This window comes from Oenanthe melanoleuca, chromosome 12, assembly GCF_029582105.1.
Source record: "Oenanthe melanoleuca isolate GR-GAL-2019-014 chromosome 12, OMel1.0, whole genome shotgun sequence".
Lineage (NCBI taxonomy): Eukaryota > Metazoa > Chordata > Aves > Passeriformes > Muscicapidae > Oenanthe > Oenanthe melanoleuca.
Window position 1 is genome coordinate 19,869,636 of NC_079346.1, and position 25,197 is coordinate 19,894,832.

A 25,197-nucleotide genomic window follows, 5' to 3' on the forward strand; every position below is an offset into this window, starting at 1 on the left:
TCTCAGAGAATAACCTCGATTGTGCCTTACACCTGCTTGCACTTAGGAAAAGAAACATTTGTCACTCTTATTTATGTAATTGCTTAAATTGCATTTTAATTCGAACAGCTTAAGTATGTTGGTGGAGAAAAATGTTTTCTGAATGGAAGTTTGATCAAATGCCCAGGGAGCCGGTGCAAGTCCTTCCATCGACTCAAGAGATTTTGTTTCAGGCATTTTATTTAAACAGTACTCCTCTCAACCATAGCTGAGCAAAGTTACATGCTTTTCATAAAAGAAACTGAACAAAAATATTTCAACCAGGAATATGTACTATAATCTTTTAAGGAAAATTACTGAAAATTAAATCTTTCCATTTTATAATTTTGATGCAGTATAAAATATAGAAAAACCTGTATATAGTTCTTTTTAAAAGCAATATATCTGCTTCAGTGTTACAAAACTGAATTTCTTCTTGCTAAAATGGAAATTGGATTAGATTCTGCTGGAGCAAACTCAACAATTGCTTAAGTTCTTTTGTGTTATTCTTCATTCCCATTAATAGGAATAACATGATACCTAGATCCAGCAATTCCTATCACCCTGGGCTCTTAAATAAACATTAGGAAATAATAGTTTCAGAGTTAAAGGCTGCATTTAGCACTGCTCAGCTCTGCATTTCAGGTTTCTCTGAGCACTCATGACACTGACTCTTGCAGGCTTTCCTGGCAGGGCTGCTCACGGATCCGAGCGGGTTCAAAACGGATCAGGAGCCTTATCACTCCAAGTAAACACCCAGAGCATATTTCCCCTTTGCTGAAAGATTTACATTAGTTCCCTGTTAGGCAGAAGATCCATTACAGAGCTGCATTTTCTACGTGTCCTGGGTGTGAGCTTCCCCTCTCACCCCACCCCAACCCCAGCCTGAAGTGACACAAAAGGAGGACCTGGCTGCATTTATTTTACTGAATTATTTGAAACTGTTGAGGCAAAATCTCGAAGGTGTTAAATCACATCAGTGTCAGCATCCTGAGGTGCAGACTTTGATGCCCTGGGTTGTGGCAAACAGCACAAAATTCTGCAAACTTTCCAAGGGCTTCCTCGGGACTACTGAGTAAACAGCTCTCAGCTGATTGATCAAGTCTGCTCTGAGATACCTGATCCAGAGCTTATCTCCACACTAATCCAGGCAATTTGTTCACTGATAAGCCAGAGCAGAGAGAAATCAGGTTTTAAAGAGTGAGTTTGGTCAGGATTCCATGGCTGTGCCCCAGAGCTGAGCAGGTCCAGGACGACAGGCTGGGGATGTGAGCTGGAGCTGCATCCTCACCCCCAGGCACTGCACAGGGACCTTCACAGCTGGCAAAGGCATGATGTGATATTAGATCACAGTTTTTGATTCATGGGACATTTTTTGGTTAGCTTTGTAGGTGAAGGAAAAAAAAAAAAAAGAAAAAAGAAGAAAAAAGAAAGAAAAATATGGCAATTACCATTTTAACTAAGGCAAAAAATGTTACCATTAGCAACAAGTTTTCGTCATTCTGTTATTAATACTCCATGCTTCCCAGGAGAATTTTCCCTTTTGCCACAACCATTGCATGATGCTTTTTGTTCAGAGAAGCTATCTGAGCCCTTTGAGCCTTTTATAAAATTGAGGTTCACAGGGAAAAGCAGAGCACAAGAACAGCAGTTTCTTCCTGTGGCAGAATGACATTGGCCACAAATAAATAAATGCTGTGGGCAGGATGAGGGTGACAGACCCTACCCAGCACAAGGCTGTGGAGAAGAAAAGACCCCAGTCTCTCCTGGGGGACAAAAGGTAGCTCCTGCCAGGCCATAACTGTATTGTCCCAAGCTCAGTTCCACAAGAAATGGCACTTTTTTTTGAGTTTAAATATATTCCAGTTGTGAACAGAGGCCTTTAATTGTACAGCAAGTTGAGAGTTTCTGTACTGTGTGTTTTTGGATGTTCCTGCTTTTATGGCTTTTAAAATTCTCATTCTCCATACTAAGCAAAACTCTACCATATTTTACATAGCTGCTGTTTCAAATTCCAGACATTTGACATAATATTTTTGCTATGAAATTACAAAATATCACTACTAATTGTACTTTATCAAGGAAAGGCTCACTGAGCACTTCAAACCTAATAATTTTGATCTACCTTAATAAAAATTTCTGTCTAATCTGTCCAGTTCTTTGGCAAATGCTGCAGCCAGCTAAACTGAGATTTATATATGTGTGTGTGTGTGTAAAAATATATTAATTTTATATATATAAAATACACATACACTGTCTGAGCTTAGAATCTTCCATTTTCTGCTTCTTAAATGCGAACACATGATTCTCTTTGAAATTCTGCATGCAATGTGAATCTTAGTCCAGTGTATTCCAGTTTGCCAAATAATGCTGTGATAGTGAAGAGCCTTTAGCAGTTTCATGTCCAGTTTCAAGTCAATATTCATGGAATCAAGCCAATTACTTTTCCATGTCAATAGTTATCCAATAGCTATCTGCTACTTGAAAATATTTGTTTTGGAATAATTCAAGATTTTGTATTTAACAAAATGTCAGTTAAGAAAACCACATCACAATGGTTTTTGTTCCAAGAATGGTTACGAAAATATTTATTTTCTATTTTTTATTTAGCTCTTTGGACCTCAGAACCCTGGGCTTAACAGTGAGTTGTCTAATTGCTTTGAAAAGGAGCAGGATTTTGCCCTTGCAAATATATTTAGCCTTTCAACAAACACACTTTAAAGATAACCTCTTCATGTTGCCTTGATTTATAATATTCCTGATGTTTCTGTGGTCGGTGAGAACAACATTTGGCTGGGACACAAAAACTGGAAGTGCTTTCTTCCAGTGGAAAAAGTTTTTTTACCAAAATTTTGTCTAATTCCTGGCAGGCTGATTTATGGAAGGATGTATTTTTTCATTCTGGATTTTGGTAAAATGAAGTGCTGAACCATTGTTTCTCATATCTGTGCCATTTTTACTGCGACTAATACCTGCCATTGTTTCCTGTAACTTTCTGTACTTGACTTTTGCTTTGCTGCTTCTTTTCTTTCACAGCAACAGTGACCTTTAAGTGGCAGCTGACAGGGCATATTTTTTTACTAGAATAACATAATTAGTGTTTGACCCTCATATGAGTACTTCTGTCAGGTGTCCCACGGTCAAAATTCCATTTGCAAAAGCCACATTATATGGTATCAGTGATTCCTGCAGTGTAAACAGGGTTCCTGGAGGCAATTGGAGAGCTCTGAACTCTGCCAACAATGCTTAGAAAGATATTTCAGCATATGAAGGAAATATCTGAGTTTTCATCTTCCTGGGTGAACAGCAAAAATGGCCATTCTTAAAGTGCATTTCATTCCACATAAAACAATCAAAGATTTGATAACTTGCCTATGTCTTCTGTTGTAGCATAAAGGTCAAATATATCTGTACTTTAATGGCTTTGAATGTGGCTCCTTAGAACCAGTGATATATTTGGATCAGTAACCACATAAATGAAAAATCATGGCTGTGCAAGTTTTTGCTTTAATTCCTCACGCAAAGTTTTCTCAATTCCTTTACAGTAGATGTCAGCCCATAAAACAATAATATAATACATTAGAATAAAAGAATCTAGTCAGTTCTTCAGGCTGGAACTGGCCTGTCTTAGATCTGACAGAATTTGGGGAAGCTTGTGTTGCTATTACTGATTTTGCATGTGATAAGCCAAATTTTGCTTGTCTAAATCAGGTAATCATCCTGCAAATTTCAGTTAGGCAGCTCCCCTGATAGAGTGCAGCCAGTTTTTGGCAGATGAAGGACTTTTCTAGTTATCAAAAGCAACATGTGCTTGCAAAATGTGACACAGCATTGGATCCCAGTTCAGAGAGGAGAGGAAGAGTTGGATGCAATAATACTTGGGTGTCTCAGCAGGGCTATTAATAAGTGTTTGAAGATGTGAAAGTGGGAACTTGGAAAGCAGGCCACCACATACTCAAATATAGATGTGGATTTAATACAGCCCATTTATTACTGGTGATTGCTTGGAGGCATCATGGACAAAATCCTTAAAGTAAGAGGAAAAAGTGTCGGCTGTCACGTTCGTTCCAGCTTTAATTTCAATCGCCTGAGCAGGAGCAGCTGCGAGCTGCTATCAGGCATATGAAGTTTTTAGTGCTAAAAAGGCAGCTGGGCTGGAAATAGCCCAGAAGTACATATCCATTTGTCTGGTTAACTTCAGCACTTAGACTATCAATCAGGTCAGCCTAAAGAGAAATGAATGACATCAGTCAAAACAATCAGATATCTCTGTGCAGTGATTAGCTCCGTGTAGTACAAAAACTTAAATAATTTGTTCTTTGAAAATGTGATGATTGATTGGCTTCCATTAGGCTTGGATTTTAAAACATTCCATGAACTCTCAGATAAAATGGCACTAAAATGTTATTGCAATAACCAAATAAATCATATTAGACTATAGTGTATATAAGTACTTTAAAACATTACAGATACTAGAATTCTGTGTATAATAAAAAGGTGAAGAATGTAATCCATGAACTCTTTTTTTCTCATCTCACACCAGCATTATCCATGTCTGCTTTCAAGGATAATGTTCCTAAGGAGATGAATTTTAAGTTTTGCTGTAATACATTTCATACATGTATGTAAAAGTTGTGCAGTGTGATGTGTTTGGTCAAAAAGAGGTGTTTTAACCTTAACTCAGAATTTATTTGAGCTTTTGATAATGGTGCTGGCTGTCCAATTGGTAGTCATCTTGCAGCTGGGAAATGGGCCATCACCATTTAAAAGTTAACTGGTGATTCCAGTACCATTTTTGCGGTCCAGTTCATTGTCCTGTTGTTCTGACCAGAGAATCCCTGACACAAAACAATGTTTAGCCTTGAATTGCATGTAGAGGCATAAAACAAAGCCTTGCTCTGATATGTAGGGTGGCAGTGCAGTTAACACTTGAAATTTATGATCATTTTCCCAATATTTCACTTTTGCCTAACGATCCAGACTCTGCAGGCAAATAATTCTGTGAATCATCTCTTACTTCAAAACAAACTGTGGGCCCAGTGCGTGCAAGATTGCCTAAATATTGGAAGACTTATGGATCATAAATCAGAAGGCAGGGAAAGTAATCCCATCAAAAATGTTTTGCTTCATTATTTTAGGATTTAGTCATGGATTTGAAGCACTGGTGTTGAGCTGAAGTAATTGGTGCCATTGTAAATCAAAGGCAGCAGCACACACGGGCCTGCCTTTGAAGTCTCTTGGCAGCACGTGGCTCTTCTACTGGTGACTGATGCTGCTCTGTAATTTACTTACTAATGAGAGCAAATGGAGTTCATTGACAAGATCCAGACACTTCCCAAAAAGTTTTTGGAGGTTTTGCATGTGTGATTCCATCAACTGTTGTCTAAATACGATTACCTGTGTTCTAGGATATTGCTTGATGGTAGAAGTACTGACATCAAATGGTCACCTTTTGCAGAGGAGGGCACACTTCAGAGCAAGTGTCACCCTTGGGACTTGGCCTCTCACTCCAGAGCCAGCAAAAGCTTTAGGAAGCTCTGAGGTAGTCATGAGACCCCCACCCAGTCTATATTCATTTCAAAATCCATTATTATTAAACAAATAGGACAAATCAGTTTCTACATTGCAGATCTTGAGATGGGAAGGGTCAAGGGAAACTTAGCAGTGCGTGCAAATACCTACAGGGACAACGAGAAAAAGGAAGAGGGAGCCAGAGCCTTCAGTGGCAGGATAAGAGGCAGAGGTGGAGGCTACAGAAAGGGTGGTCAGACACTGGAACAGTGGGGGCCCAGTCTTGGAGGTAATCAGAATCTGGCCTCCAATCTGTGAGCAATCTGCCCAAGGATTTGGGCTGGATCTCCAGACGTGACAGGCAGCCCCAGGGTTTCTGATTGTAATGCACAAATTCCAGGGAAGTGAGATCTGCAGCAGGAGGTGCCCAATGGCTGTGATTAATAGCTGTACACATTTCCTGGTTTAGACATGTATGATGTGTGCATCATCAAAAGTGGAGATTTCACTCTGGATTCAAAATTTATCATTAACTGATGCCTAAAAACTGTTTCTAGTTTGAGTTGCCTGAGTTAGGCTTGGCTTGTCAGCTGGGCATCAGGGTTAGAACTTGTCCTTAATACAGATACCAAGCACAAAGGCTGTGCTGTGGAATTATGCAGAAGTGAAGTATTATTCCTCTGTAGCCTCCATGTTGTGTAGTAAAGGATTGTATTTTGAATTCATACTATTTATGGAAAGGAACAGATGAAATGCAAGGTCCTATTTCAGAGGACCAGTTTGTGGTCCAGCTCATGAGCCTGTAGCTCTGGCCAGAGGATCTCTGACCTATAGCAATGTTTAGCCTTGAATCAAAACAAATCTCCGTGTTCTGAAAGTTTGAGGCTTTTTGAGTCTGGGTGAAATTGTATGTGTGAAAAATGTTTAAATTCATAGAAGTTGGTGAGATCAAAGCTAGAGCTATGCTGTGCAGAATTTCCTGATTCTGTTTGCAGATAATATTTATTGCTGCTGGCTTTTTTTTTTATTTTTTTTTTCACTGCAGATCATCTGTAATTGGGTGCTTTGAAGGGAACCAAGGCCTGTGTATTTGAGCAGTGCCCTGCTCAGTGAGGCTGTGGTGACACCAGCAGGGCTCCAGCACAAGGGCTGCAGACAGATCTCACTGTCTGCACCTCGGGCACAAGGTGGGGTTTGGCTGGAATGAGAGGTGAATGACTTCTCATGCTTTGATAATTGAGCTCTCTCTGACCTTTCACAGCAAATTCTCAACTCCTTCTGTTTGTGGCAAACTTCCACTCTGAATGCAGTTAAAAGCTGCGCTCCTTCTTCAAAGCACAAAAAAAACACACTAAAAAAGTGGAGAATTTGTGAAATATATATATGGGAAACTAATATGTGAAACCTGGTTGTGGAGTACATGTACCAGAGAAGACTCAAAACCTACAATAATGTTTTAAAATACAGATTAAATCATTAGTTGCAAGTCTTTCTTGTGACAATTTTGTAGTTCAGTGCATTTCCACTGGGTGAGACATCCTCTTGAGTTGGTCACAAAAAGTCATTGCTTGTCCAGAAGATATATTGGTTATGCATCTATTGGGCAAGAAATAAATAGCATCTGAGGTATGTCGCCAAATTATAAAGTAAGTCAGGAGCTGCTTTTTTTTTCCCTGCATGGAAATTATAAAGTAAGTCAGGAGCTGCTTTTTTTTTTCCCCTGCATGGAAAGCATTTTTTGCTATAAAAACTGCTTCTTTGCTACTGAGAACCTGATGTTCAGATTCCAGTAGCAGCTCTCCTGCTGTCTCCAGAATCACTCTGCATCACTGTCATTTGCCAAAAGGCTGAAGTTCAGGGAAGGGTATATTTGGATTTTCACTATGATCTTTCATTTTCTCATGCCTCATCTTTTTTCAAGATGAAAACTCTCATGCTTGTTCACAATGCAGAAAGCTTTGAAGGAGAAGAATAGGGCTAGTTGTTTTCTTCTTTATTGCCTTTTTCTTTTCCCAAAAGTTATTCTCTATTAAATGGATTTATATAAGGCATGCCTGTCTTTACTGGCCTTTAAAACATCTTTAAACATCCTCCTCTTGGGATTAGGTAGATATTTAGTCTATTAAAAACTCCAAACAAACAAATTTGATTTTTTAAAATTGTGTTGAGCCTTTTTTTACTTTGATTTCTTTTATAGTCATATTATATTCCACCACTCATTCCTACCCTAAATTTGGGACTGAGAATCCATATTTTCCTCTGGCCCCCTTCTGGCCATGCTTTTAATGTTCATTTTCCCCTACATGTTAGGGAAAATTAGTTGTACTGAGTGATGTATAGTAAACTGGACAGAAATATGGCTATAAATATTTATTATTAATAATTTTATTTCTAAATCTATACTAGTGCAGGAAAATCAGAGATCTTTTAGAGAATAGATGAGGAAAAGTGATACCAGTGATGACACATTTCCTCTTGGCTATCATGTTCTGCTATGGCTTTGTTTAGGTTACAAACAGGTTCAGTGCAGAATCCAGTTAATATTTTGGTTGGGATGGACCACGTCTATCTATACAAATCACATCATGCATAAGATAGTCTCAAATTCTCTTGAAATACTTTTTAAGAGTGAAAAAGAGAAGCACTGACCAAGCTGTCAGGGAGACAGAAAGCAAAGAATCAAGACAGACTTGGGCAAGCCCTGCTGCACGCCTGCACACAAGGAAATTCACCTGGAATAGCCACTGATACCTGGCTGTTCAATATCAGCCCTACAATGACTGCTTTGGAAGCTTTTCTCCCACTAAAGGCTAGGAGAATGCAGTTTAATACCGAGCAGCTTGTCAGCAGGCTTCATCAGAACATGGGAAGGGTTTTTGGAGCCTGTGGCACCAGCGGGACAGGAGCACCAAGCACAGGACAAGGCAGGGTACAGAGCAGGTGAGAAGGTGCAGGCATTGCTACTTGAAAGCAAGCACACTCCATAAAATGCATTAGTGATGGAACAACACTGTCTGTTGGTACTTCAGGGTTGCCTTTCCAGGATTTGTGTTTGCAGTGAAATGTGAATGCTCCTCATTCCTGACTGCTGCTGGGGGCTGTCCTAAATCTGCCCAACCCTTCTCCTTGGAATTAGCTAAATCTGCTCCTAACAGATTACCAGCAATAGCCTTTAGAGAGCTGATTATCAGTTCCAGTAGTCTGCCAAGTGGCATTAGGGCTGGCACTTCCCCCACCTGGTCATTATGCACATGTCAGACTCCACTAGCTGGTAATTTCTGCTATTAAGGCCACCATTATTGTTTCCTTTGCTTAAACAGTGAGCCCAAATTACATGGTTAAATATAACCACTGGTTGTTCCCACACACACTCAGGGCTGCACTGCAGGACTGTGTTAATTCTAGGAGAACACACAGTTCATGAGAACTGCAGGTTAGGATTGCTGCTGCGAGCTCAAACCTTCAACAATCACATCCTCCTCAAGGTGGTTAGGGAAAGTCTCAGAGAGCAATTAAAGAAGTGGTGTGGAATGTTCAGGACAGATAAATATAAGTTTAAACCTGTGCTTCAAATTATGTGCTCACTCAGGTATATAGGAATTTCATTAAATATTTACAAACAGCAGATTAAACCCTTTATTTTCTCCCTGTTAACACTAAGTACTCAATTTCGTATTTGAAAAAATGAAGAAGGATTCAATAATATGCTCTGTAGGGAATAATAAAAGCTGAGGAAAAGCAGTATAAAATGCTGCTGAACAGGGAAGAGACAAAAACTGAGAATTCCTTGGTTAGTTCTTGAGGTTTTGGTCCAAAGTCCATTTGCTTCTTACAGAAGGAATTCCTACTGACTCTTTCAGTAGTCTGGATTTTATTTCAAGTTTTTAAGTCTTACATTTCTGATAGTAAAAGCAGCCTACAGGTTCATCTGAGGCATTCATCTGAGCTGGCCCAGTTGCTCTGTGCTGTTGGAGGAAAGGGGTAGCTGATATTCCACATCCACACCCTGCCATTTATTAAAATGAATATTAGCATTTGCAGATGATCATTCACCTCAGAGACTGATAACTGTTAAATAACTTCCAAGCCAAGTTTCCATCTCGTGTCACATCTCCAAGCATGGCAGTTGAGTACAGTAAACAATTGCATGAATCCTGGAGCCAAGTGTTTGAGTTGCAAAGGCTCAGAGGCTCCCAAAGTAAAACCTGGAAATTACTTCTCCTTTAGAGTGGTGCCCTTGGTTTTATAAATTGGGACTGAGGAGGAAGATGGTATCACTGTTACACTGCACCCTTTTCTGCTTGTTGGTTTAAGCCCAGCTGTAACCTTATTTAAATGTTAGTTTCTGGATTTGATTGAATGTGCCTTTATTGACAGAAGCAATACTCCTACATGAATATCACACAGTTGTTCCATTTATTTCCAAGGGAAAACAAACCTATGCAAGTCACTTAAAGAAATGTGTAAAAGATACAGTGAATTTAATTTAATCTGAGTGTGTGTTTAATCACCTTTAAGGCACTTAAGGGATTTTGCTGATTTATGTATTTATTAACCAGGGTACTTTTAGGTCCTGATTCATAAATATACAGCCCCTTCAAACTAATAGTAATATTTTGGATCTATTCTTATGGGTTTTAGCCAAATCTAGTAATTTTGGAATAGGCCATTTAGCCTATATGAACTGCTGGAGACCTCATACCCTGCAGAGTTAGAAAACCACCAGCTAGGGGAAAATGTGACAAAATCAAAAAGAGGAGGTGCAGTAAAGGGGAATAATTCATGATGGGATGTTTGTCTAGGGAAGTTATACTTCATTATCTCAAAGGTCTTCTCCAACCGAAATTATTCTATGACTTTACTCTGTACTTCCTCTTCATAAGGAAAAAACACTGATTTTTCATAAGGTAAAATCCCTTGGCATTTGGACATTTTGGAATCATATCTCAGTCCTGTCCAAACCAGGTGTGTAGTTCCAAGTGTTATTCCAGCTTTATCATGTACAGGAGCAGGGGAGGGAGAGCTGAGTGAGCCTGGAGACACAAACATCCTCACCTGTATCCTGCACACAGCTCAGTTATCAGGATTATGGGCCTGGGGTGGTTCTGCCAATATCCAGCCCTTCCAGTCTATCAGGTTTAACAAAATTTAGTTATTTTATCTGTTCATTTGATTTTATCACAGAATCATGGAATGGTTTGGGTTGAAACAACCTTAAACCTCAATTTGTTCCACTCCCTGCCATGGCAGGGACACCTTCCCCTGTCCCAGGCTGCTCCAAGCCCCAGTGTCCAACCCATCCTTGGACACTTCCAGGGATCCAGGGGTAGCCACAGCTTCCCTAGGCATCCTGTGCCTTTCTTGGCAACCTCCCCTGCTGCTCTGCAACCACCAGCAGTGCCAGGACATGAAAGAGACTGCTGGGCTCCAGCTTCACAGAGACCTTGCTGAAGGGTTTCTTCTCTGCCCAAGGCAGGTGGAGCAAAGCTCCCCTGGAATGGAGAATTTCTTCCAGTGAATTCTGCAGGAATTGAGGAAACTTGCTGTATAGTGGAGGAGTGAATTGCAGTCCCCTTGGTTTAGTCTAAGACAAGACCTTGTCTCAAGTGGTCAGATGAGATGTAATTCCTGGTGACAGGAGGCTCGTGGGGTGCCTCCTCAGGAGCAAACCAGGCTCTACCCAGGGATGGACTGGGAAACACCCTTCCCTCCCACCACAGACCCCAGCTTCCCCCTGGAGCCTGCCCACCTCTCTTTCCCTGGGGAATAAGTGCTGCTAGAGCTGCAGTGTCAGGAGAGCCCCGGCCCTGACAAAGGCAGGCATGGCATGGCACCCACTCAGGCTCCTGCTGGTGCACATAAACCCTCGCTGTGTCAAGGTACGGGAGAGGGCCAGCAGCAGAGCACAGCCTACACCAGAGGGGCTGTGGGACTCTGCTATCTATCATCTCCTAATTAACTGCTAATTTGCTGGTCTTTAGGTTCCAGCACACCCCAATTCCTCGCAGGCTGGCATAGCAGTGTGAGCTGAGGAAGGTGCTCTGCACAGCCCTTCAGCTCTCATCAGCAGCGAGACCAGGAGAGCCTCCCTGTGTGGCAGTAGCACAGGGCTGTGGGAGCCTGTGGGACGTGCCAGCAGCACCCTGATGGTGGCCCTGTGTGCTTGCACCTGCCTGGCCATGAGCAGAATGAGGAACAGCCTGGAAGGACTGTCCTGTCTGGGGCAGGGGGTTAGAACTGAACCCTTTCCTACTCACACCATTCTGTTCATCTAAGATTTCTGGTTGTACCAGCAATTAGGCACTAAAGCAGTCCATACAAACTACTATGGAATATTTGGTCCTAGGAGAGTAATGGTGACTTTTTAAATTCTTTGCACATGCACAGATAATGGTAGAACCAGCTTCTATATGCCTATTTTGTCTCTCATCATCCTTAATACACCACCCCAAATGAAAAGTCCTTTTCCCAGAGGAGCTGGGCACTGCCCAGGCTCCCCAGGGAATGAGCATGGCCCTGAGGCTGCCAGAGCTCCAGGAACAACATCCCAGAGATGCTCAGGGTGGGATTGTTAGGGGACAGGGCCAGGGCTGGACTGCATGATCCCTAAGGGTCCCTTCCAGCTCAGGAGGGGTTCATGTGGTTCTCCAATATCACAGTGGAAATTATCTCTCCAACGTATTATCTGTGCAAAAACCCCCAACCTAACCCCCCCAAAAGGCTGCCCTTCTCCCTGCAGAGGTGTTCCTCCCATGGTCTGCTCTGGCAGGGCTCTCTGTGCCTACCGCTGCCCAAGGAAGTGAAGTGCAGTGATCAGCTCTGCTGGGGTGGGAGTTCAGCACGTGCAGGATTGGGTTTACAGCCCCCCAGCCCTACCCTGCATTAACCATGGACACCTTCCCACGGATTTACCAAGAGCACAATCACCCTAACTGTGAGGGTGTAAATGCTGGTGGCAGGAAGCAGGGTTTATGTTGTATCTGAAACACTTGCAGCACTCTGTAAACAGCTTTTACTGGCAATACATGTTTGGCTTTTGTTATCAGGCTGTGTATTCCCTGTTCCACCTCAGTGCTGTGATCTCTGCTCCCATCCCCACAAAGCTGCCAGCATGCACACCACCAAAATTATCATCTTCATTCTTGTTATCCAAATATTTTACAAACAGCAGCAGCAGAAAGGAAATATTTTACCCAGAGGAGCTGAGATGAGGCAGGATTTTAACAGAGAGGCCTCATAGAGAGCTTGTGACATTTCCACACTTTGTGACACTTCATATCCCCTTGTTATAACACCTAGTTAAGGTTTTCCCTTTATGGCCTTTTAGGCATAGAGCACCTTATTAATGTCAGGCCTCAGGCTCTGCTGGCCAGGCTTGGCTGCTGCTGCTCTCAGCCCGGCCTGCCAGGGATAATGATTTTGGGGATGCCTGGAACTGAAGTTAAGGAGCAACTCACAGTAGCTGAGAGTGGGGTTTGTGCTCTGATTACAGAAAGTGCTTTATTGTTCACATTGAAATTTGGCAGGATGCTCAAATATTTATGACAGCCTGGGGAGCTGGGGTGTTGCTTGGCAAAAGTGGGTCCTTGATTAACACTTGGAAATGGCCTGCTGCACAACAGGAGCTTTTCACTGGGGCTGCAATAAACTCATCTGCATTGAGAGGTGACCAGCAAACCCCACATCTCCCTTTTCTCACTGCTGAGTCTTCGATTTGGGGGAAACCACTTCAAGCCCGAAGAGTGCAGGTCGTGCCTGTATCTGCAGCTGGGCTGATTGAGCCCAAATACAAATGGCTGGATCTAAAGGGCTGCTTGTTCTGGATCAGGAGAGACAGAGGCCAAATGGCTTCAGAGCATCCCAGAATTGTTTGGGTTAGAAGGGACCTTACAGATCATCCCATTCCACCCCTGCCATGGCAGGGACACCTCCCACTGTCCCAGGCTGCTCCAGCCCCAGTGTCCAGCCTGGCCTTGGGCACTGCCAGGGATCCAGGGGCAGCCACAGCTGCTCTGGGCACCCTGTGCCAGGGCCTCAGTAGAACAGCAACAGAACAGAATCTGGGGCTAATTCAGAAGGAAGGAGGGTCAGGGTGTTGTTTCACAAATGCAAATGAACAAATTTAGGAGGATTCTGTGATTTACAAAATTGAGGAATTATCCACCTCATCTCTGTCAGAGTTCTTGCCTTGGAAAGATGGATGGATTGCATGGAAGGAGCTCAGAGGTGCTGAAGGTTCACAGCCTTGTGTATATAAACTGTTGTTGATTGTATTGGGCTGGTTAGCATAAGGAAAATACAATAATGACATTTATCCATTTCCTTAGACTAAGAATTAGACTGCTTCGTTGAATTATTGTTTTTCATGTCATGTTGCTTTTCACAGTGAGTAGTAGGCTGCATTCACATTGCAACCCAAAGTTCAAAATTAATTTTATATGACAACAGCATGCAGGAACCCCAGGCAGGCTTGGAGACTGGAAAAAAGAGTTGTGATGCTTTTGTATTTTCTGCAGCATTCCACAACTCCCAGATTATGCTGCAGAGGTGTCCCCAGCTCTCTGAAAAATGAGGTCACACCACCAGAGCACTGAGCCCTTGTGACCATGTTGTGCAGACAGACTCAGAGGTAACAGATGGAGCAGGGCTGCAGGACCAGGACTGACAGGGAGAACTCCATGCTCTGGGGTGTTTGTTCCCTGTGGTGCTCTCAGTGAGCTCAGCCACGAGTTGCTGAACAAGCAATGGTGCCAAGAGATGGACTGAGCTGGCAAGAAAAACTGGGAGGGCAGTGTTGGCTTATTCTTGTGACAGCATGTGAGACACTTCCACTGGAGCCTTGCTAGAGTTTTGTCTTCAGCTCTCTGAAGGTGAGGCCAGAGTGGTCGAACTGCCCCACTTCCCACACAGGGAATTCGCATTTTCAACACACAACTTACTGTATTAAGGGAAGTCTGTGGGTGCTGGTGCTCTCATGAAAATTATGAATGGCTTTGCACCTTGCCAGGAAGGAAACTGCCTTTGTGGGATCCCAGTCCTGCAGCACACTGCCAATGAGCTGTGCAGGTGAGTACCTGTCCCCTGAGCCTGCACACCCCACACAGGCTGCTCCCCTCCAGGGCTGGGTGCTGTGGTGTTCTGATGATGTACTCAGTGCTGCTCAGCATTTTGGAACCAAAATAGACAGATACATTCTCATCCAATAGACATTTCCCCCTCTTGCCTCCCACCCTTCTTCCTTGCTGTTAAAATGTACATGCACTGCAGTTTCTTGATCTCCCAGGACGAGGTAACTGCAGAAAATAAATGCCCTCATGTAAAGAATACATTTTCTATGCTGCATTCTAAAATAATCATTATTCAAGCTTTAAAAATATTAAAATATGCATTCATTCCTTCTAAACAAGCACTTTTCCTGTAACCTTTCTATGTATTTTTGCATTTAGTATAAGGCAGCAGAGAATTTTCTGGTAAACAAGAACAAGTTTTGGACAGTTTCCCTGGTGTCAGTCACTCTCAGGAAGCAGGTAATAGAAGCAGCAAAAGGTGTAAGAGCTGTGGGGAGGAGGGGGATGGACCCTGGAGCCCTGGCAATCCTTGTTTTGCTGGCTCTTGTGTCAGCCTCTTTTGCCATGGCTGCTGCAGCTCTCTTGGGAAGAGCAGCAAGGTTCCTTGTGCTGGGAGGTGCCTAAAGAGCCCTTGGCAGAGCCTCTCCAAAGAAGCCCACCTGGGTTATGGGAATTTCCCCAGACTGTGCAACACTGCTTCAGAAAAACTACTAAAATCTAATTTATTTGGCTCTTTTTCCTTCCTCCAGAGCTGCTGTATGAAGGTCCAGATCCCCTCATATCTGAGCTTTGCTGTGCCATTTATTGGTGTTCTAGGTGAATTAGGATTTGTGTCTGTTCTTCAGTTTAAAGTGGACACACATTTGTTGGCAGTCACAAGTACATCAGTTATTACTCATTAATTACCCAGTTTTGTGGATGGGATGTTATCTCACAGCCATTAATTATGCTTTCCAAATAATCTTTAGTTAAGATTTAGGATGACAACTGCTCTTTACTAGTGGGATATATAGAAAGGAAAAAAAAAAAAGGGATGTTTAAATTGCTGTAAACCCCCACATTATTCCATTATAAAAATGAAAAACAATCTACATACTTTGTGTTCTTAGGCACTGGGGCCCTCTTCTCCCAGACTACTTTTCATGACAGAGACAGAGTTGCCAGGAGGGTGTAAAATGCAGCTATAGCCCAGTAAGCCTCTAATTCATTTTGCTGACAGCTCCCATCCCTGTAATGGATGCAGCCACTTACTGCAGCTGCTGACAGCCCCACCATGGCAGGTGTGGGGCCATGAGGCTTCTGTATCTTCTCAAGTCCTAGGAGATAAGTCCTTCATTTGCCTCTGTCCTGGAGTGACTTTTTGAGCTTGTATCCCCAAATCATCTGTTCTGTTGGTGTTGAATATTGAGGTCTGCAGCTTTGGTTCCAGGAGTGAAGGGGGAGAGAAGAGGTGCAGAGTTTGTTATCAGAGACTGCACTTGCATCCCAGCATCCTTCACACAGACTGTGCTGTCTGCAGTGGACAGCAGGAGAGAGCTCTCCTTTGCTTTTTGGTTAGGCTTTCTGGCTAGCTGAGGCAAAGGATTCCCTTGGACTGTGTTTTTTCCCTTTTCCTGGAATTGTTTGAACCTGCTCTGGACTGAAAACCCAGGAGGAGCACTGGGAGCTCACACCTGTGACCCACCAGGCCTGGCCTGGGCTGTGACATTTCCCAGCATAGGAGGGACTGAGAACAGAGTGAGTGAGCCAGGCTGCGACCCACGGAAGGGACTCTTCTGAATTTGTCATCTCTTCAGAGCAGAGAGAGGTTTTGCTGTTTAGTATTGCTCATTTTTGTGCTGGGAAGTGCTTTGCCTGTTAAATAAACAGGTATTTTTTCCACTTTTCTCTGAGGAAATATTTTCCTGAACCAGCTGGGGGAGGGACTGCTTGAATCTGTTTCCTAGAGGGACTCCAATCAGAGGTTTCCTCCCAAATTTTCCCTAAACCAGGACACCATCTCTCCTCCCAGATGATATATATGCATCATATTTTCTTGAAATAAGTGTTTCCATGAAGGCCAAAGGTGTTAATGAATGGCTAGTTAATTACCAGTTAGTTATAAGTGAAATGCTATGCTCAATTTCCATACAGCAGTACCTCAGCTGTGTGTGTATCCTGGGGTAAGTATTCACTCCTGAAAAAGCAGATTCAAAAAAAAAGTTTCTCTTACCGTGTGCTCCCCTAAGCGTTGTTTCTGATTCATGCCAGAAGATGTGAAATTCAAACTTCAAATAGAAGAGCACAATGGATTGCCTTTGCTGCCTTTGTTTTGATGAGCAGAGCTGGAGCCTGGCCCAAGGGGGGTTCTGCAGCCAGGGCTCAGTCCTGGTGTGGGTCTGCTCTGCTCCCTGGCATACCCCAGGAGATGCTCTTGTCCCTGCACTGACACCAGTGACCTCAGAGGAGCTTCTTGCTCTTTTCCTGCCCCTTGGCAATTTGGGAGCTGGATCACCCCTAAAGCATTCCTCCCCATCTCAGGGTGCCAGGGTGTTCAGTTCTCACACACCTCAGCTGGGAGCTTTGGGTGCCACCCCAGCGCTGACTGCAAGTGCTGCTGCTGCAGGTGCAGCACATCCTGCTGCTGGAGCCCACAGTCACACTGTCCCCTGGCACAGACCAGGGAAGGACTTTATCCCCTTGGCAGGGCCATCAGAGTCCCCACAGCTGTTTGTAGTCTCCTGGCCAAGCAGCACAGCTCCCTCCCTGCCCCTGGGACATGTTCAGCCCACGGAAAATCAGATGCTATGTGAGAATCCCCTGTGAGAGAAATGAGATAATAAAGTTGGATTAATAACTTGATTAAATGAAAGTTGTGTTGCTTCAATGAACAATATATGAAGGACCCTTTAAAAGTGAAAGGAATTTTATGCTAGAAAGAATATGTATGCAAGCAACCCATGGTGTCCCCAAATTTGCCTGAAGATTTTGACCGATACTTTGTTTTCTCCTTACATCTCTAGATCTTCTTTAGAGTGACATTTAAATACATCACAGTGATTGAAGACCTACTTCATCACCACATTATCCCTTTCCTTTGACCAGAGCTGGAGCCTTGTCTGCTAATTCATTCGTCTGCTGCAGGAGAGGAAGAGTCCCCTTAAGCTTCCTTATCTTTCCTTTCAAGTTGCTCTGGGACTAACCTGGACTTCCCAAGGCCCTCTCTGTAAATATGTGATCTATCTGCCTCTGTGATGTCCATAGCTTGGGAATTGCTGAGCACTGCAATTAGCAGACTCAATTAACAGTGGCTTGAAGATGTTCGACATCCCTGCAGGATTGATCACCAAGGCTGAGAACAGAAAGGTGGGTTGTTCCCAATCACCAACTGCCTGTTTCCTTTGAGTGAAGATAAACTCAGGCATTTTCAGCTGTGGTTTGAACAGCAAGTACTTCAGTCTTTTTGAGGCTGTTAGTTAAGATGTGAGGTATGTCCATGACCTAAGCTAGATTGATCTGCTTCCCCATTCCTTTTCATGCCTGATTTCTTTCTGTGTCAAGATTAGAAGACTTTGATTTCTCTATCAAATTATATTCTGTATTGCTGGCTGGCAAGAAAATCAGTATGATCTAATCACTGCTGATTACCCTGGAATCTGAGCCAACATGTGAGAGCACAGGAACCACAGTATCCTAACCCCAGGTCTGTGCCCCTGGCTCTCAGGAGCTGAGGAGCAAGTACTGGCCCATTTGGAACAGGGGAACACACCACGGGTATTTGCCAGTTCTCATCAACAAGCACAGAAAACAAAATAAATGGTAACAGAGTTTTATTCAGTACCTCCCTGAGCTGAGACCTGCTTTTCAGACAACCTGGCACAACTGATGCTGCTGCTGCCCATTCCATGCATGTTTCAAAGCATTTGGATACACTGGGCCAAATTTGCACTTTAGTTTTGCTTTGTGGAGTTTTGCTTTGTGGAAGAGCTTCAAGGCCCAGTGGTAAGGGGAGAAGAAGCAACAGTTCAGGGGCTTTGGTTAGTATTTATGAACCTTTCTGTGGTAGATTGATGTGAAACAAAGGCTGAGGAACCTGCAGAATGGTGACTCAGGGCCCAGAATCAGGGTTTAGTGCCATTCACTCTTGCTGAGTCTCCAGATGCTGTCCCAGGAGGACACAGGGCTCCTGGTCTAGCTGTCCCTATGCCAGCTCTGCAGCTGTATCAGGGCTCCATTGGCTCAGAGGACACCACTGGGTGAGAGTGTGGGTGACTGATGTGGGTCCTGAGGTCCAACCATCTTCCACTGTGACTGTTTTTTTCTTGTTTCTGATAAAAAGAAGCAGACTAGAAAATGTTATGTAAAGGACTGGCTCCTGAACCAAGGGGCTGAACCAGACAAATCTGGCTTGATTCAGGGGCAGTTGGTTTCATTGGTACTTGATGTGCATCCTGCTTCTGTGGACTACCTAAAATGCTCATTAGAGAAGGAGGGAGATGCTTTTTTATTTTTGCCTAGTTACATTCTCTCTCCTGCCCAGGAAAGTCCTTTTAAATCTGTACCTCATGGGAAAACTGGAGGAGAAAACAGAATTTCCTTCTGCCCCATTCCAAAACCAGCAAACCTTCCACGTGAAGATCCCCACCACCACCCAAGGCATCTGCCAGGCTCTTCTGCCTCCTGGGCACCATGACAACAGAGCCTGGGGCTCTGCAGCACAGCTCCAAATTGGAGCAAGGACATCATGTCTGCATATGCGAAGTGTATTTGAAAACTATTGTTAGTAAGATCAGACTAGCCGTAATTTGATTTTAATGGGGATGTTTATGCTGAAACATCTACAAGTACAAAGAAACACAAATCATATCTGCCTTGAATTAATTCTCTTGATAAATCAGTTTCTCAAACTGCGCCAAATTACCTTAATGAGGAAAAATCCTTGTTTATATCAACAACATTTAGCCAAATGTGGAATGTTTATAGCAATAATTCAACAATGTCCTTCAAGGTGCACAAACAACAGTGATGAATGTTCAGGTTGTGCTGCTCTTTCTGTTCTCTTCCATCCCATCAAGTAAATAATGTGTTTGGTTTAAAACTAAATGGAGATGTTTTGGGTAAACAGTAGTACTGCTGACAGGGAAATGGGATAATTATAGCACTAAATTATTTGCTTAGTAGGTGAAGGTCCCACCTAACTTGAGACAGTCTGTGCACAGACCCTTTCTAAATCGTCCACCCTGAAGTTTGGTTTTATTTTAGGGATTATTTGGTTAATTTGTTACTTTAAAAACAAAGTAAATGTTAGGTAAAGCTTAATGAGTCAGAGAACTATTCCTTCTCTGTTGCAGCACCATTTAAGTGACCTGTTCCCCCTTCTGGCATCACTCTGGTTTGTGACCCTGGGATCCCATGACTTGTCACAGGGCCCTGCAGGGGTTCAGAAATATCTGAAAGATTACACTTGGGTTTCATGGTGTGCAGGTGCCTTTGCCTCCATGTGCTCAGCTGCCTCTCCTAGCCAGGTGTCCAGGTGGGCTGTGGGCATCCCTCCACAGCAACACTCAACAGCAAATGCCCACCGGGCATTGCTGCCAGGAGAGACCCTAGAGCCATCATGGAATTGTCATGGGTGGAAAAGACTTCTAAGGTGCTCAAATCCAACAATTAACTTAGCCCTGGCACATTCACCACTGAACTGTGCCCCCAATGCCACATCCTGAAGCCTTCTGAACACTTCCAGGGACCATGACCCCTGCCCTGGGCACCCTGTTCAGATACCTGACCACCCTTTCAGTGAAGAATTTTCCCCAATATCCCACGTGAACATCACTTGGCACAACTTGAGGCCATTTCCTCCTGTCAGTTCGTTATCTGGGAGAAGAGACCACCCTCACTGGTCCCCCACTCCGCTCAGGTGGCTGTGGAGAGCAGTGGGGGCTCCAGATGGGCATGTGAAGGTGGCCAAGGTGTGACATCCCTGCTGCCACCCTGCTGCTGAGGGGTGCTGGTGGCCCTGGCCTGTCCCAGAGCCCAGCAGGGCTGCTCAGGTGTGCTGGAGACAGCTCTCCTGGTGAGAGCACAGGTCTCACGCACCCTGGGCACACAGCTGGCCAAGCAGGGCCAGGAACAGAGGATGGCTATAAAGAGGATGTGGAAAAAACCGATGTGGCAAAGAGACTTGTCCAGCTTCTGTTTTTCCTGTAGAAGAGCCCAGTCCTTCCTGGCCATGTAGGGCTGGGGTCACAGGGTCAGCCCTGATGGAGATCTTGCTGCTTGGCTTCATCTCTCATTTCTTGGTTTTAATTAGAGCAAGGGAGCTGCACACAGGTCTGTTTGTGATTAGGGCAAAGCAAGATGAATTTTTTTTGTTTTCTCTGAATATTTTAAACTGATCTTTGCAATGCCGTTGTCAGGAATTCAATTTCTTAATTTATAAGTAAATCTCCAAAGAGTTCACAGCATTTTTCTTTAATTGGAAATCTGACATTTGGGGTTTATACATGTTATGAGCTTTTAGGGGGATGGTTTTATTTGTTTGAGATAGCATCCTGCTGAGAAGTCCTTATGAGTATTTGCCTTCATTTATAAATCAGTCTTTTCTTTCTGCAGATCTTGTCCCAAAAATAACTTTCAGGAAAATTCTTGCCCATCATGGGGTTTACCCCAACAGTTTCTGGAGAAGGCAAATATAAAAAGGGTGCAAATATGTATTAGATTAATTGGTTTTTAAAACTTGACTGCATGCACCAAGTAAATATCTTTATTTCAGCCTTGTTTGTCATGTTGAACAATGCTGGGTATTGTACTCAGAATGTAAATGGGACTCTTTGAGGTCTATTTCTGCTCTTGCAGTTGCATAGAATAGTTGATTTGCCTTATTTTTGCACATATTGCACAGATGTGAAGATTATATTAATCCTAGTGAGCCATAGATACTTCAGAGCAAAAAGCTCAGGCTTGAAGTAAACATCAGAACCTTTTAGGCTCTTGTTGCAAAACTATATGTTGTAGGAGAAAAAATCCCACTGTAAGAGCAATATTCACCATAAACAAAGCATGTCTTTTTCCTTTCCTTTCCTTTCCTTTCCTTTCCTTTCCTTTCCTTTCCTTTCCTTTCCTTTCCTTTCCTTTCCTTTCCTTTCCTTTCCTTTCCTTTCCTTTCCTTTCCTTTCCTTTCCTTTCCTTTCCTTTCCTTTCCTTTCCTTTCCTTTCCTTTCCTTTCCTTTCCTTTCCTTTCCTTTCCTTTCCTTTCCTTTCCTTTCCTTTCCTTTCCTTTCCTTTCCTTTCCATTTTCTACCCCTTTCACCTTCCAAAGCAACTCATACCATTCCTGGGTAGGGAAGGAAAAAAAAAAAAAGAAGAAGAAGAAGAAGGAGAAAAAATGAGGAGACTTTTTTCTTTAATAAATCAAAATTGAATATAAATAACACTTTGCAATTATGAGTGTTTAAATTCCAAATTTTTTAGGCTAATCACTTTCAGAAACAAACAAGAGATTGAATTTATATCGCCTGCAGTTGTTATTGGAGAGGTATGCCCAGAGATTGCTAAATGAAGTCAGTCCCAGTGCAATTATGATCACTCAAGCATGCTTTCAACGTATCGTGCCAAATTAGGTAGATTTGAGCAATTTGACTTCCTGTGCCAAATCTCGAGGGCACTTTTGAGAAAGCACAGACTGTTTACAAACACTCTCGGGTTTCCCGAGGTTGCGGCGGCAGCGGCAGCGCCCGAGCACACACCTGTCAAACCCTGACAGCCACATGTGCAGCAGAGGCCCCGCCGCGCTACCCTGCGCTTGCAATTTGAAAACCTAAGGGCCACCAAAGTCTTAATTGCCTTGGACTCAGTCTTTTGAAAACCAAAATGCTACAATCTGTTAAATGTAAATATTGCCGGCTTTCTGTATTCAATTATTCAATTTTTTTTCTTAGATTTTTTTTTCTTTTTCCTTTTTTTTTTTTTTTTCAGGACTTGAACACCCTCTAGCATAAAAAAGTGGAGATTGTGTGTCTGGACTACATACCATTAATGTAATAGTTTAGTTAATGCTGCTGTCCTGTTGTTGATCCAATATAGATGGGCTACACTTCTGAAAACAAGTTTCAGCAGATCCTTAGCTGGCAGCAGTTGCAAAACCAGAGCAGCCCTTTTAAGCCACACATTTCCCACTGAAAACAGGCAAAACTTCCTAGAAAGATAAAAGTTACTCTTGCAGAATCACTGAAATCACTCTTATATCACAACTACCAGCCTTGCAGAGTCCTGGGCACCTAGAAGTTGCTGTAATGCAGTTCGTGCACAGCACATTTTTGTCTTGCTCAACAACAATAACAGGTATTAATTAACAGTAATGATAATTTGCTGCTGTTTCAGGGCCTTGGGCCCAATTTTTACCTGTGCCCACCTAATGATTGTTTTAGTGCTTGCTTAGATAGTGGCCAGATTGCCCAGCACCTTGCAGGACAGCTCTGGAGAGGTGTTTTCTTGTATCATCATTTTTTTGCTTTCTTTTCTAAATATTTGAACTTTTCATAAGAGCCACCACTTGGAAAGCAGCCTGACAGTCCTTAATAATGATCACAGCATCCCTGTGATACTAATTTCTACTGGTAGGAATTTGACCCTTCATCTTGAATCTCTCTGGGGCTCCTAAGCTCCAGCTCAAGTTGAGCTCACTGTGCATGGTAAATAAGCACTAACAGATAACATCTAGAGTTATTTCCAACTTTGAACATTTTTCCAAGAAATACAAAGGTCAAGTGGAGTGAAATTGTTTTTAAAAACAAATGGGCCAGAAAAGAAAATAATTAATTGCAGGTTTGAAATAACATGAGGATGTCAGAAAATAGCAAAAGGGATTTGTAGCTTGAAATCTTATTCAAATGATTTATGTTCGTCATATTTCTGCTTGTAAACAGAGATTAGAGAATAAACTCAATAAATCTCCCACTAAGGCATAGAAAAGCACATGTGCATTGCTAATGTTTTAAAGATTCCAGTTAAAGCTCCAGGTTTTGCTAACAAGCAGACATGTTTTTTGTAATGAAAGATGAGTAGAAAATACTTTCCTGTGAATTAATGAGCTAATTTTTGGATTACACTCACAGCTGTTACTACATGGGCTGGCTTTGGTCATTATAATAAGTTCTGATAGTCCCCTTAGTACCAAGGAAAGTGGTCTCACAGCCTAGAAACACTTCAAAGCCTCTGATTACACACGGTCCTTGAAGCTCCTAGGCAGCCTCTCCCCATGCCCCACCCTTCTATCTGCCAGAACATACACACGGCAGAGGCTTGGAGGAGCTGCCCAGCAATTCGTTCAAGATGTCAGGAATCACAGCAGACATTAACAGCCACTATAGCAGCCCTGCCATCCTGGCTGGGGGTTTCTGTCTTCCTTCAGCAATGATCAAACTTAATCTCAGTAATGCAGAGCATGGCCTTTCCAAGAGAGATCCAGGCTTGTCATGTGTCACACTGTTTTCTCAAGCCAAAAATAAATATATTTCTTCTTTTCCTTCAACTTCTATGTTTTGCCTGCTGTTGTATTTGAGATATAACATGTGCACTGTGCCAGCGAACGAGGCCTCACTGCCCCTGCTCCAGCAAGGCTTTAAATGGGAATTGCCTCTGAGAAAGGCCTGGAACACTGACCTGGCTTTACATTAACTTCGAGAATAGCCAGAATTTGCTTTTCTGTTCCAAACTTTACTTCTCGGAGCCCTCAGGTCCCCTCATGCCTTGTGCATTATACACTTTCCATTAAAAGATGCCACATGTTAACATTTCTAATAGAACTTATTAGGTTTAATGGGAGGGTGCTGGGGAAGTAGCTGCAGGATGATGGATAGCTGCAATTCATCCATTAGGAAAGCTTACTTTTAACGTCTTTGTCGGTGTTTTACCTGTGTTTAAAGCATCTGCAAAGTGATCAATTAGCCAAGAACTTGTAAACAAAATTTAAACCTCAGAGCTGACTCACAGCCCAACAGAAAGCACGGAAGATAAATGGGGTTTGTAACACTCTAGCATTTAAACTAATGTATGTGGGGAGGGTAATTGCATCAGTTTATAGGCTTTCATTTATATTAAGAGGAAATCAGTGCTTGGCACATAACAAAGTTACACGAGAAATAATCACAATTTGCTGTACTGAACACTCCTGTTTGTTTAAAATGGTTTGTTCATCAGATCCCTGTTTTCACAAACTGATAATACAAGCAAAAGAAAATACTTTATGATTTGGGGTTTTTTTTACTTGTTCGCTCCAAATGCTGCAATGAATTTTAGAGTAGAATACTCTGGGCTTATACATATCACAAATTTTAAAAAATCAAGTGGCTTATTAATCTGCCTTACAACCAACTTTCTCTGCTGTGGAATTACAGGCAAAAGGATCTTGTTACTGGATTTAAATATATAGCAACCTACATTTTTTTGGAAACATATAACTAGTTATTAAATTGAAATCTTTGTGTTTCAGATTTTTAAAATTATGTTTTTAAAGCATTTGCCTCAGTTCTTTCTGATGTTATTTGGAGGTATTGTTGGAGATGTGTAAATGTGCAATAATTCAGCTGCCTCTCGTCCAGTGAACTGGAGTAGCTCTGGCTAC